This window comes from Schistocerca cancellata, chromosome 3 (genome assembly GCF_023864275.1).
Source record: "Schistocerca cancellata isolate TAMUIC-IGC-003103 chromosome 3, iqSchCanc2.1, whole genome shotgun sequence".
NCBI lineage: Eukaryota > Metazoa > Arthropoda > Insecta > Orthoptera > Acrididae > Schistocerca > Schistocerca cancellata.
Genome location: NC_064628.1, coordinates 326,543,071 through 326,557,387, shown reverse-complemented (window position 1 = coordinate 326,557,387; position 14,317 = coordinate 326,543,071). Strand labels below are relative to the sequence as shown.

The 14,317-nt window shown below is 39.9% G+C and overlaps 1 protein-coding gene across 1 annotated transcript in view; it reads left to right on the top strand.

Moving 5' to 3' along the window:
• Positions 1-14,317, top strand: part of LOC126175020 (SUMO-activating enzyme subunit 2) — a 156,241-nt gene that overhangs the window by 33,307 nt on the left and 108,617 nt on the right. The gene's annotated exons all lie outside the window — the stretch shown is intronic.

Sequence of the window (14,317 nt, the reverse complement as noted above, 5' to 3'; positions counted from 1 at the left end):
ACACCCTTCAAGAGACTCAGCTTCTCTCGTAATAAAGGTGCATGTTTACAGTCTGCTTATTGCTTCCATCCTTATTCAACCTGTCGAAGTCTTCTTCCTCTAATACTTCCAGAGTGGCTCTAATTATACTGTCTGACAGACTAACTTCTCTGCCAAAGTTACCTATGCTAACTGGAGCCATATGTTCCCAATTAACATTGCTTGAACATGTTATGCATCTGCACACAAAACAGTGTGAACTGTCCAATTCTTCATTACTTGAAAATGTCTCAACCACATACAAAGTTCCACAAGGTGTGTGTTGCCAAAGTTCGATCCTTGAACTTAATATCCTTCATCCACATATAGCAAAACTTCCATACACTCTATAAACTTAGTTGCCCCAGTGGTGAACTCAAGTACCATTGTACATGATGACTCAGTGCTACTATCGTGAACCCCACATAGCTTAATCGTGGTGGCTCCAATCTCCTCTTGCCCACCAGCTCCAATCTGATACGATATGTGCATCCCCATGTCTTCAAGAAACTTATGTTCCACACCACACACTGAGCACACTAAGTAGTATTCCATCTGTACACTAACTTGTGCAATGTTACGATCTATTGGCACTGTTTTTCGACAGTCAGAGCATTCATGTTTGATTTTAATGGCTGCTTCTCCCAACGGTGCTTTTAATTTTTCCCTTGTCAATAATCAGATGTTTGCTGTCCCGCTTCCTCACACAAGCAACACTCTGGTTGCAGATACTGTTTCTGCATATGGCCCTTATGTCCTTGCATTAGCATTCAACCTCAGACGCGAAAACACAGTGATATACTCATTCCTTCATGGCAAAAACTACTTCTTTCAGTTGTGCCACAATTCTAAAAGCTACTGCTAAATCACTTTGATCCTCTGTATGTACTCTTCATGACATTTCTGCCAGAATTCTACACAAGAAAGTGTCTACAGTGTGTACGGCGAGAGAAGAGCTGTGATAGTTGATGCGGCCTTGGCGCACGTGCTTCGCGCATCCATAATGGCCAGTCAGATCGTGAGCTTCTTTTTATGTTATTGTGGCAAACCCCAGTGTTGCCGTAGTGCTGGGCGACCGCTGCTGGCTCGCAGCCCATCCGTGTCGAATACTGGCAACTGCGCTGCCAGTTGTAAGAGCTCTTCTCTTGGTGTATGTAGTATAGAGCCCCATGTTCTGCCTCCTGCAGTAATACCTTATTGGCCTCCACATTCTGGGTAGGCACATATTTTTTAACATTGACTTTGCGGATCCTGTTAGAAAATACTTCAAACTGAAAGTACTGAGTTTCTTGTGAAAAAAACTGTGTCCTTTTTTTGTTTTTGGTAATGCTGGCATAGCCTAGTGACCAACTGCAGAAATGATTGTGGCTTACGGAGTGTCTCATGAATATCACGTGTCTTGGCTTCCCCTGTTAAACACAAGTTAGTCACACGAAGGGTTACTTTGTCTGACTAACCACTCATTGTAGCAGTAACTGTAACATCATTAGTGAAAACCGACACAACTTCCGTTATTTGAGCTGAAAATGGATTGAGAAATGTGACTACTGCTGGATCAAAAGAAGAAGAAACTACACCCAACTCTGCCTTACTTTCCCCAGCTCAGGCTTTGACTGAGCCTGACTGGCTTCCAAAGCCTCAAATCTGCAAAGGTGGTCCTCGTGCTCCTGCATTTGCCAAAAATTTTCGGTAACACCTGCACTTACTGTTAGAGCAGCAACAGACTGTAGTATAGTAGCATCACATGTTTCTACCATTTTGTGTACTGTAATTAATACCTGAAACACAAATAACTCACTAATACAAAAAAATTTATTTAATTTTCCTGTGTATCACTACTTACCCACATTCCAAACAATCGTGAACCAAATGACCTACACGTCTGCTACAGCTTTAATGCCTGGCCTTTTGTGCCCTGCAAGTTGCAGAAGTGACACCTCACTGGTGATAGATTATTGTATCTATTATCACCCTTAAATAATGATAAGTCTACAGGTTCACGTGACTTCACAAATGTAACCTTAAACATACTCTGTCTAGTCCTCCACAAATTAAATCTGATAACTGAGTATAGATACTGCATTAAACATAAACGGAGTGAGATTCACCGTACCACATTGGGCTGGGATTATACTGCTGAATTGGAGCTATGCCAGGTACCATTGGTGATACTTAGCTTACTAAAGTACCCAGTCTTACTCCTTGAAACCAAGCAGGAGTTGTGCAACAATCATGTCTCTCACCAAACCATAGCATTTACACATGGACAAACACTTGCCAACAAAACCATTGTTGTGAAGTGTAACGATCATTTGCTGACACCAACTGTAATTAACTGGCATATTCTGGGCTGTTATGCATGAGGATGGGTCAGAGAAATGGTGATGGAGCAAGCAGATTCAACCCAGGGTGCACAGTGAAACAGTAATAGTACTGGCAGATGTTTATCCCAGCAGCCTGATACAGTACTCCAGCCCACCTCGGGGCCGCATTGTGTGTATGCCAGCACAGCCGATCGTGGAACTTGCTGACATCCCAGTCATGCCCGGTGGTGCCTGTTGTCCTGGGTTGCAATGGCTACTGTCACAGAACCTGTGGGCTGCCAGCCATAAAGATGAGCATGGGCCACCCACACCCTCCAGAGTCGGGTCAGTTGAGCACCCACACATGTGCTCATCACTATGACTTGCACTGGGGTTTGTTAGCCAATGCTAGATGTCCTGATGCTGGGTGGTGATGTCCATGATGGTGGCCAAAGATGTCTAGGTGACTAGGAAACTGCTAGGGCATGCATCCCACAGCCAGATCATAGACAGCGTGCAGTCCGTCGGCCAGAGCTGCTCAGAAGATGGAGGCTGGCTGGAACCCAGCTCCCCACATCAGTGAGACATCCCCTTAATCCCGCAACCACAGCGCCGCAGGTATGGTACACCGGAATGCGATGAGTTAACCAGTGGCTTGGTTATCAATCGATTTACATCACCAAGGGTTGTTCCTGGTTTCTCTGAAACTCAAAAGCCTGTCATTCTGTGGTTGAAAATGCAGGCAGAGTGGTGGCATGACTGAATGCTTGAAGCTCCTAAGCTCAGGTGTTTATACCTTTGTAACTACACTGCTGATGTAGTGCTACTGAAGGGGACAAGTAAGTTTGCTTCATCATACTTATCCTAACAGCTTTTCCCGGCTCGCCCTGCTCTGAACACGAGTTGCTAGGCCCAGATAAATTTGCAATGTATCTGTTCATTGGTAGCATGCAAGTGCACAGGTTACAAATTATTACTTCACTCTTGGTCTTCCTGTGTTGTACCTGGTATAGTAAGCCCATCTAGTTGGAAAGTTTTGACATAATGTCAAGAATACCATCCAGTGGCTTACTTGATTAGCACATTGACTGGGCTGGTCTCTGTGGCGTGGTCACGTGTATGAATAAAGTTTTTAAAAAAAACTCACATTTCACGCGCCAAATTTTTTCAGGTGCAGCAACATGCTACTGAGGGCAAGGGTTTCAATCTGGGAGATGGGACGCAGGAATTTAATTGCAGAATGGGGGAATTTTAAGGATAGTGAGGGATGATGCAAGGCAGTGTAGACTGGTCTAGGTTGGTGAGGGCTGCAGTCTGACTTGAACAGGCAAAGGCATTGTGGAAGGAAGTGTTGCATCCAGAGATTGGTAAATTTAAAATGAGGTCATTTGGGAGGATTCATGAACCAGGCAACAACTCATGAAAAATATCTGAGACTACGTTCTGTCTAGGGAGAGGGAAACTTTTCCTGTATTGGTGCAGATGGAAGGAGCAAGGATTCAAGTGGAAGACAAAAATGTGTAAAAATACGTGAGGAAAACCACAAAAAAAAAAGAATGAAATATAATGGAAAAAGATGAAACAAGTAGCAGGGCTGTAGTGAGAACTGAAAATGCAGTATAATCAACTTGAAAACAGAATTGTGTTAGAGCAAAAATAAATAAGAGGGTTATTCAGAAAGTAAGGTCTGAATTGCCGTAGTTAATCTAATGTTGTGTGAAGCATGCATTTGCACCAACTCCCGGCGTGCGTTGTTCAGCATATGACACCGTTTGCATTGGTATTGCCACAATGTGCTCTTTACAGTGTCAATTAAGAATATTTAAAACAATTGATCAGCCCACAAATGTGAAATACAGGTCACTGTTTCAGTTTTGAACAGCAAGGAACATTGCAGCAGCGGAAATTCATCAACTGATAAGTAATGTATATGTGGCCCCAGTGCAACGTGTGCCAGCAAAGTGCTCAAGTGAGTGAGGGCTTTAAAGGATGGATGGAAAAATGCCCATGATGAACTGAAATCAGCCTGACCATCAGTGATCTCAAAGCTGTGGACGAAAAGATTCGTGAAGATCAGCGATTCTCAATTTCAACTTTGGCATCAGAATTTCCAGATGTCGGTAGAACAACTTAGTGGAAAATTGTCTCTGAAAAGTTAAAATTTCACGAAGTGTGTGCGTGTTGGGTTACCAAACTGCTTACTGAGAAACACAAAATGAAAAGAATGGCTTGTGCTTTTGATTTTTTATGCTGATGTCATAATAAAGGTGATCAATTTTTAGAGAACATTGTCACAGGGGCAAGACATGGGTTCCTCACATGACACCAGAATCTAAATGTCAGTAAATGGAATGGGATCTTATAACATTATCAGTGAGAGTTGAGGCCAAGCAGACAATCTTAACATGCAAGGTTATGACAGTTGTGTTTTAGGCTAGACATGGAGTCTTATTATTCAAGTTTATGCAGCAAGGGCCAACAACAAACCCAGCCACTTACTGCATTTCCATGACCAAACTCAGAGTTTCTCAACAGCAAGCACTTCGCAGCAGATGAAAAGATGAAAGAAGCCATTAAAGACTAGTTATCTTTTAAGGAATTAGGAGTCTAATTTATTGATAGAAAAGCTCGTAGAACACTATGACATACATTTAAACAAATATAGAAACTATGTAGAAAAATAGGGAAACATGTAAGGAATTAAATAAAAACAGTTCTTTTTTTAATTTAATTTAATTTGATGGTTTGTTTAAGAAATTGGACCTTTCTTTCCAAATAACTCTTGGGGGGGGGGGGGGGGGGGGAACACTATAATAGGGTTGGATGCAGGTGGATGTGTGTGGAGAGAGAGAGAGAGAGAGAGAGAGAGAGAGAGAGAGAGAGAGAGAGAGAGAGAGAGAGGTGTAATTGGGTTATGTGAGGTCATTAAGGCATATGCTCGAATTACTTCTCCTTTTAAGGCATCGCCTATAATTATATCAATGATGTAACAATCGGCACCTGCAAAGCACTGTCATATGCTAGCCTAGTTATGGACGAGCTAGAGGAATCCGTCCTAACCAACCAGAATCACAACCCAGTCACCTTGTTCAGACTCATACATCATCGTGACCTGGACCAAGAGTGTGAGGACACCCTATCCACATTCCTCCCGAATCTCAACACCTTCTCTCACATTTGCTTCACTTGGCCCTGCTCAGCCACCTTCCTCAATGGCTAAATCCACCTCGAGGATGGCTACTTCAGTACCTCCGTCGACATCAGACTACCTGTCACCAGCAATTAGAGATGGGCAGACTCGTTCATCCTTGGAACTAGTTCACTGGTGATCTCTCTTTTCTGGGAACCATTCATTTTTACTCGTTCACCATTCATTTGTGCGGTTCTTATGAAAAATTGAACATTAGCAGCGAAGGTGACTGAAGATAGAAGGCGCCAAGAGGGGCACTTGCCTCCCCTCTGGAGTACAGAGTTCTTATTCATTACAGAATTCTCACACACTTGTGGAAGTAATTTTCGTGATTCTGCAAAATATAAGATGGCGCACGAAAAACCGACCCCGAATACAGACTGCTTGCCAATTACGCGTGATTTGTTGACCGCTACAAGCAAAATAGATAAAAATGTAATAATTAGGCAGTAAAGAAATAACGAATAAGTTAATGCAAACAACAACTTCAAAACAATAGATGATGATTGGTGGTCGACAATGAGCAGTCTAGTACTCGGGTCCGATTTTTCATGCGCCACCCTGTACCACTGAAATAATATTGTAGAAGTTATTGTATTCTCTTTACAAATTATGGCACCAGGCACTAGATTTTAGAGCGCGGGCTTCATTCAGTTGTAAGTCGGTCTGTCTTCCATAACAATGAACATGCTGTTTTACCTTGGATCAAAAAAAGATGGAAAATTGCCACTCCTGTGTGCCGTGCCGACTTCCTTTGCATGTGTAATAACAAAAATACTTGTCTTTTTATTAGTATGTTGTCTGCTGTTTATCGAAATAGTGAAGTAAGCTGATATGCCCTTTTGTTGTCTGAAAATATGTATGTTTTACATACCACGTAATTTTTATGTAGTTTACGTAATTATAAAATACATTTTAATTACCAGTTGTGGACACTGAATAGAAATGAAAAGAGCCAAAGTCCAGAGTTCAGAAAAGGTTTGAAACTGATCTACAATGGGCGTGCGCAGCGAATGAAACAAACAACTCGATACTGAATTAACTAGGAGCGGTCGGCAGTGGAACTGAGGCAAGTGGCCATGCGAAGGAGGATGAGTCCGGCCGAGGGAGACCGAGACTGAGGCAGACGGGAATGGGACCAAGACTGGAATGAGACCGGCCGATGTGCCGTTGCAGGCATGAAATCTACAGTTTCCCATTCCCGGGAACTGTAAGTAGAAAGCCGCAACTGAGGTGAACTATGAAAGACTTAGTATTTGTTCCTCAGTCCTTCCGTTCATTTTGGTGAACTGTTCCTTTGGACCCATTAGTTCGTGAACGACCCATCTCTACCACCCATTCCACACAAAGAAGTCCCTTCCATACAACCAGCTACCTGTGGTCATCACACATTTAGTGATGTATGATTGCTCTCCAAATATGCCAAGAGTCTTAATTAGGCTTTCACAGAAGTACATTTCCATCTCGACCTTATTCTGTCACTATTACACACCTGCTCCCAACCCCATCCCTCGTGGCGCATATTCCTGCGGTAGGCCCAGACGCAGAGATTGGCAACTTGCTCAGAATGGAGCCATTCCGTGCCAAGTGGTCTAATACCGAGAAATGTTCCCACATGACCATCATGGATTTTGATGAAATTTTGTATGAACATTCACACATGTTCTCAATGAACACTGGTACAGTTTAAGTTTCAGAAATTCAATACTTTCGGAGATACAGTCACTTGTTTAAGACCACCGCACAGCTTTCTATGGTTCATCCTTAAATTTTCAGCAACTTTGAGATGAGATATCTCTGTAAGTATTTGCATGAAAGAAACAAAACTTGGCCATCTTATACAACTTTTAGAGCTCTTTAAAGTAAAATATTAAGAAAAGGATTTCTGAGCAATTTTCATATAGATAATTTGAAGCAAAGTTGGGCAAAAAAATTGCTGTTTAAAAAAAATGCGAACTTTAGTTTTTTATATCTCCAAAAGTAATTGTGGGATGTACATGAAACTTTGCACACCATAACTCACCAACACAAGGTCTTAGAATATAAAATTTTATTCTCCTATTGCTTTCCATTATTTCACAAATCTAGGGTGAAGTTGACGATTTTTCAAAAAGTGCTGAAATTGGGTATTTTTAGTCAAATTTTTCAAAAAAGTCTTTACTCCAAACTCTTCTAAACTATGGTCAATAGAAAGAGCATATTTTAAACTATCTAGAAAAGTGGATTTGGTTTTGCAATGCAAGCATATAAGGCCCTAAAAAGTAGCATCATCAAAGAGGCGCACTAGAAGCATGAACACATTTTTCTGGCACTCAAATTATACCTGAAATCTTTTATTATACCTGATAAATGTTTATTTGTGCCTTGAATAATTGAAATAAAAAGATCTGGTAAATAGGCAATGAGACTGTCAGAAAAACTTGAAAACTATGAGAAATAGCCCTTCTGCTTTTATCATAAGCGTTCATCTGCATAAAACTCTTCTCACTTTTAAAAGAGAGAGAGAGAGAGAGAAAGAGATCATAAAGAATTCAATGAATAATAGCTTCATATTTTTTGTACTTCTCAAAATTGTAAAAATTTACAAGCGGAAAATGAAGACCTAATTTTTTGATTCAATTGTATAAAACATTTTTCCAAATAAGAATCGGTTTGCTTGAATCATACATCAAGTGATATAAATTTTCCAATCAATATTGCAGAGATTTTAATACCTAGGTGTTGTAACCTGTGAATTTTTGTCTTAAAGTTATTAGGGAAACATGTGAAATTGGTTGGTTAAACATCTGAGAGTTTTAATTTTGTATTTAATCACACTTAAATGTAGCCTACTACCTTGGTAAATACATAACCACTAGTTTCACAGAGAAAATTCACAAGACTCACTGTTTATAGAAAATATAATGGCAACAATTACTTTACCAATCAGATTGTTTCATTATTGTGAGCCTTGTTTGGACAATCAGTATTTCAGTGGTGTGTTTGCAGGATAGTGAGTGTGTTGTCTTGACCGAGTTGCTTGTTAAGTGATTCGTAAGACCATCAAAGTTTGTGATCTAATTTACAAAAAATTGTTTTGATTGTGCCTTTAATAGCATATATCTCTTATTAGATTTTTTCATTGGTATTATACATTGTGTATAATTTCATTCAGTAGCAATTTGTCTGACATTTAAGCAGATTATTATTTGCACTTCGAGGCCAAATACATTATTTAGTTACTGGTTAGAGATGGATGCAGAACAGAACAGCATACCTTCCTGCTCAATTGAGCAAGGAGATAGTGAAACAAAGTGTCATGTCACTTTCTTTGCCAAAAAAGCTGCTTTAAAATGGTTTGCAGATTTTAGTGATGAGGAAAAAGAGTTGTTCTGACGTTCTGAAGCAAAGCTGGACAATACCTCTCAAGTTTGCCTACACCATGAAGCCCTGTTATTGACACAATATGAGAGGTTACCAAAAAAATGCTTCAATCCCTTTGGGAAGGTGAATCATAATGTTAAGGCAGGAATTCACAATCTTGATACTGAAACAGCTAATATGTTGAAGAAGCAGCTTGTTAATAACATAAAGCCAAGGCCGAAAATTTGTCCGGCCTTCAGGACTACCTTAAATAAACACTTGGACGAAGCTTTATCAGCCTCATCACATTCTGATGAGGACTTTACACTAAAAGAAGAATTAAATAGTAGCTTATTATCTATCGGTATTTCACCCCTGAAGCGAACAGTAAGCTACAGAGATTAGCCCCAATATGTGAAGAAGAAAATTCAAAAGGCTCAAAATGTGATTAAAAACAGAATTGTAAATGCAATGGGAGTAAACAGACAAATTGAAGATGCTAGTGAAATTAAGGAATGTGGAAACTGTGCCGACTATGCACATTTGCTGACTGAACTGAAAGCCAAGATGCAGAATGCAATTCATAAAGAACAGATGCAAATTTTAACCTTGGCACCTGTAAGTTGGACAGTCAAACAAACAGCAGCTCAGTTCGGCTTGTCCGAAAGAATGGTGAGAATGCTCGGAAGCTTAAGGCAGAGAAGGGCATTCTGGCACTTCCCGAAAATAGGCAAAGCAGGAAATTGCCAGCAGAAGTTGCTAGCAGAGTGCGAAATTTTTTTTGAAGATGATGAGTATAGTAGGGTGTGCCCTCGAAAAAAAGATAGTATTTCAGTTAGACTTTTAGATAGAAAGACATACATGCGGAAAAGATTGTTACTTTGCAATTTAGGGGAAATGTATGTTATCTATAAGAATATAAATGGTCCAGAAATAGGGTTCTCAAAGTTTTGTGAACTTAGACCCAAATGGTGTGTAACAGTAGGGTCAGCTGGAATGCATGCAGTTTGCGTCTGTGCAATTCACCAAAATGTTAAGCTTATGCTTAGCGGAGCTGGTATATGTGAAAATTATAAGGAGATTCTCAGCGAGGCGGTTTGCAGTTTGAACTCTAAACAGTGCATGCTACATCGCTCTGTAAGGTGTCCTGGGCCTGAAGCTATAGCATCTGAAATTACCAGCTATTTCCTAGATCATGAGCCACAGGAAGTTATTGTGTTTAAGCAATGGATACATACCGATCGGGCCACACTGGACATGAAGCAAATGGTAGTGGATGAATTTATTGAAGATGAAGATGTAAAAAATAAAATATGGAGTCTGTCATGCCATCATTACATTGCCAAGCATCAAAGCTTGCATCTTAAAGGCCTTAAATGTCATCTGAAAGACGAAGAGCTTGTTGCCCTAATGGATTTTGCAGAAAATTATTCTTTAATCATTCAGAATGCAGTGCAAGGCTTCCACTGGGACAATAGTCAAGTAACAATTCATCCATTTGTTATCTACTTTCATCAAAATGAGAAAGTAGAATCTTCAAGTTTTTGCATTATCAGTGATTGTTTGCGGCATGACACTATTACAGTTCACGTTTTTATCAAGGAGCTCATCAAATATATAAAAGCACAGTTTGCACAGATATCCCACATTCATTATTTCAGTGATGGCTCCAGTGCTCAATATAAAAATTTCAAGAATTTCCTAAATTTGTGCTATCATAAGAGTGATTTTGGAATGACAGCCGAATGGAATTTTTTTGCTACTAGTCATGGGAAATCACCTTCTGATGGGATTGGAGGTACAACAAAGCTGTTAGCAGCAAAAGCAAGCTTGCAACGGCCACTTAATGGACAAATTCTTACTCCCCTAGATCTGTTTCACTTCTGCTCTGAAAACATTAATGGTAGCAGGCACTAGAGAAAATCATCACATTTTACCTATTGATGAAACAACAATTCAGGTCAGCAGAGTTTCAAATTATTGTTAATCTTTTCTAGCTAAAATGGGTCACAGTAATGAAGGAGGCATATTAATGTCTGCTCTCCAACCAGGACAATATGTTGCATGCATCCATGAAAACGTGTGGTGAATTGGGATATCTGTGAGACCTCCACAGAGCAAAGGGATGCATTAATAAACTTTATGCACCCACATGGCCCAGTAAATTCATTTTATTGGCCACCAAGAAGCGACAAGTGCTGGGTTCCGGAACACCACATTATTGCAGTTATTCCAGCTCCATCAGTAAATTCGTCTGGCCAGCAATACACCATTCCTCTTGATATTCATCAGAAAATTAATGTAGCATATCAAAAATTGAAATAGGTTAGAGGAAACAATGTAAGGAACCCAAGAGTGCCTTCTAATTTTACACAAGGCACTTAAATAATTTTACTATCAGGCTTGGGAACCTTTCTAAAGGAACCCTTATCAGGCTTGGGATCCTGTGGTAAAGAAACCCACCCGTGGCTGTTGTTGCCAAGCTATTGGGCGTGGCCCCTATGGCAATGGGAATGCTGGTTTTCTCAGGTAAAATGAAACTAGCAGTGGTTAAGCCACCATGGACCATAGCAACTCATTTATACACTTATTTTCCATCAGTAAGCTGGTGTTGTTCATTAAACAGGCAACTAATAAGTAGATGATTATGCAAATAAATCTTAACGATTTACATTCACTCTTAATAATAATTGTGTGTGTGTGTGTGTGTGTGTGTGTGTGTGTGTGTGTGTGTGTGTGTGAGAGAGAGAGAGAGAGAGAGAGAGAGAGAGAGAGGGGGGGGGGTGACAATTAAGAAATAACATTTTCTATTTTTATTCTTTTGCTATTCGGACTTAAGCTAGGTCCTATTCATCAGGACTTCTTATTTCACTTATCACAGACATTAATAAACATGTATAAAGCAAAATAAAAGATTTCAGGTATAATTTGAGTGCCAGAAAAATGTGTTCAAACTTCTAGTGCGCCTCTTTGATGATGCTACTTTTTAGGGCCTTATATGCTTGCATTGCAAAACCAAATCCACTTTTCTAGATAGTTTAGAATATGCTCTTTCTATTGACCATAGTTTAGAAGAGTTTGGAGTAAAGACTTTTTTGAAAAATTTGACTAAAAATACCCAATTTTAGCACTTTTTGAAAAATCGTCAACTTCACCCTAGATTTGTGAAATAATGGAAAGCAATAGGAGAATAAAATTTTATATTCTAAGACCTTGTGTTGGTGAGTTATGGTGTGCAAAGTTTCATGTACATCCCACAATTACTTTTGGAGATATAAAAAACTAAAGTTCGCATTTTTTTAAAACAGCAATTTTTTTGCCCAACTTTGCTTCAAATTATCTATATGAAAATTGCTCAGAAATCCTTTTCTTAATATTTTACTTTAAAGAGCTCTAAAAGTTGTATAAGATGGCCAAGTTTTGTTTCTTTCATGCAAATACTTAGAGGTATCTCATCTCAAAGTTGCTGAAAATTTAAGGATGAACCATAGAAAGCTGTGCGATGGTCTTAAACAAGTGACTGTATCTCCGAAAGTATTGAATTTCTGAAACTTAAACTGTACCAGTGTTCATTGAGAACATGTGTGAATGTTCATACAAAATTTCATCAAAATCCATGATGGTCATGTGGGAGTCTCTAGACCACTTGACATGGAATGAGACCACTTGACATGGAATGACCCCAACTATAATATCAGTGAGTCGCTGTTGGAATCGGCCAACTCCCCTAAATGCCTGATGTACCACTTAGCCCTAGCAGGGATATGAAATGGAATGATTACATAGGCTCAGTTATGGGTAAAGCAGGTGGTGGACTTTGGTTTATTGGTTGAGTACTGGGGAAGTGCACTCAGTCTACAAAGGGGATTGCTTACAAATCACTCGTTCAACCAGTTCTAGAATATTGCTCAAGTGTCTGGTACCTGCCCAGATAGAACTAACAGGGGATGTTGAACGTATACAGAAAAGGATAGCACGAATGGTCACAGGTTTGTTTAATCCGTAGGAGAGTGTCACAGAGATACTGAAGGAACTGAACTGGAAGACTCTTGAAAACAGACGTAAACTACACCGAGAAAGTCTAGTAACAAAGTTTCAAGAACTGACTTTAAATTACTACTCCAAGAATTTACTACAATCCCTTGTGTATTGCTCACATAGGAATAGTGAGGATAAGATTAGAATAATTACTGTAAGCACAGAGGCTTTCAGTCAAACATTCTTCCTGTGCTCCATACATGAATGGGTCAGGAGAAAACCCTAATAACTGGTACAATTGGGTGTATCTCAGCCATGCATCTCACAGTGGTTTGTAAGAGTATAGATGTAGATGTAAATGTAGACATGTCCCATACATCCTCCCACTTCCACCTACTCCAGTCCTGTCATTGGAATCCACTACCCCATCAAAGGTAGGGCCATCTGTGTAAGCAGTTATGTGAGTTACAAACTTAGGTTTACTTTAACAACTTATTCACACCCTGTGCCATTTGGATTCTTCCCATCAACACCATATTTTCTGAGCTGCGATGGTGGGAACTCTCCCTACAACATATTCTTTGTTCCTCTAAACCCTCCCCCTGCCCTCTAACTTTGCTAGTCCCTATCCACCTGCCTATCCTCTCCCCTGTTCCTGCACCAGTACTACATACACCTTCTACAAGGTGTGTCAGTAAAGTATTGAGACTGACAGTAATGCAAACAATCTTGCAATGCTGTGTTCTGCTTGTGTAGACTGGTGTGTTCATACCTTCCAGACACACTGTCCAAGTTTCAGCTCCATACAGCCACCACATGATTTTTGAGAGTGCCATCAGTAAAGATGCGCTTTCATTGTGTGTTATGAAAGTAGAACAGTGGAATTTAGAGCAAATGTTATGCAATTGAATTTTATGTTAAACTTTGGAGATCCACGAGTGTGGCCTTTGAAAAGCTGAAACAGGCCTATGGGGAACATTCCTTATCAAGGGTACAAGTTTTTCTCTGGCACAAATCATTTTTTTCAAGGTCGGAAACATGATGGAAGTGAATCTCGCTCAGGGAGACCTTCAACTTCAGAAAACGTCGAATGTGTGCTTGCTTCTGAGAGATCAGACTAGCGTTTAACAATTAGCATGATGAGTGACCTGTGAAAGGTTTGTGCCAAAATGGTGCCAAAAACATCACAGTCAAGCAGAAGGACAACCAAAGAAATGTGTGTTGATCTTGAGAAGATTGCCAATGACCCTGAATGGTGCAGTCATGTGATCACAGGTGGTGTATCCTGAATTTTTGTGTATGATCCTTAGACAAAATGGCAAAGTGAGAAGTGGCATAGTGAGACATCTCCATTTTCTCTGAAAGCTGAAATATTTCTAACATTCTTTTTCGTTGTACGTGTCTACTACACTATGCCTCCTTTTCTATGTAGTGAGTAGCAGTCTATCGTTTCCTCATTTTCAATTATTCAATCCTGGACTTTCCA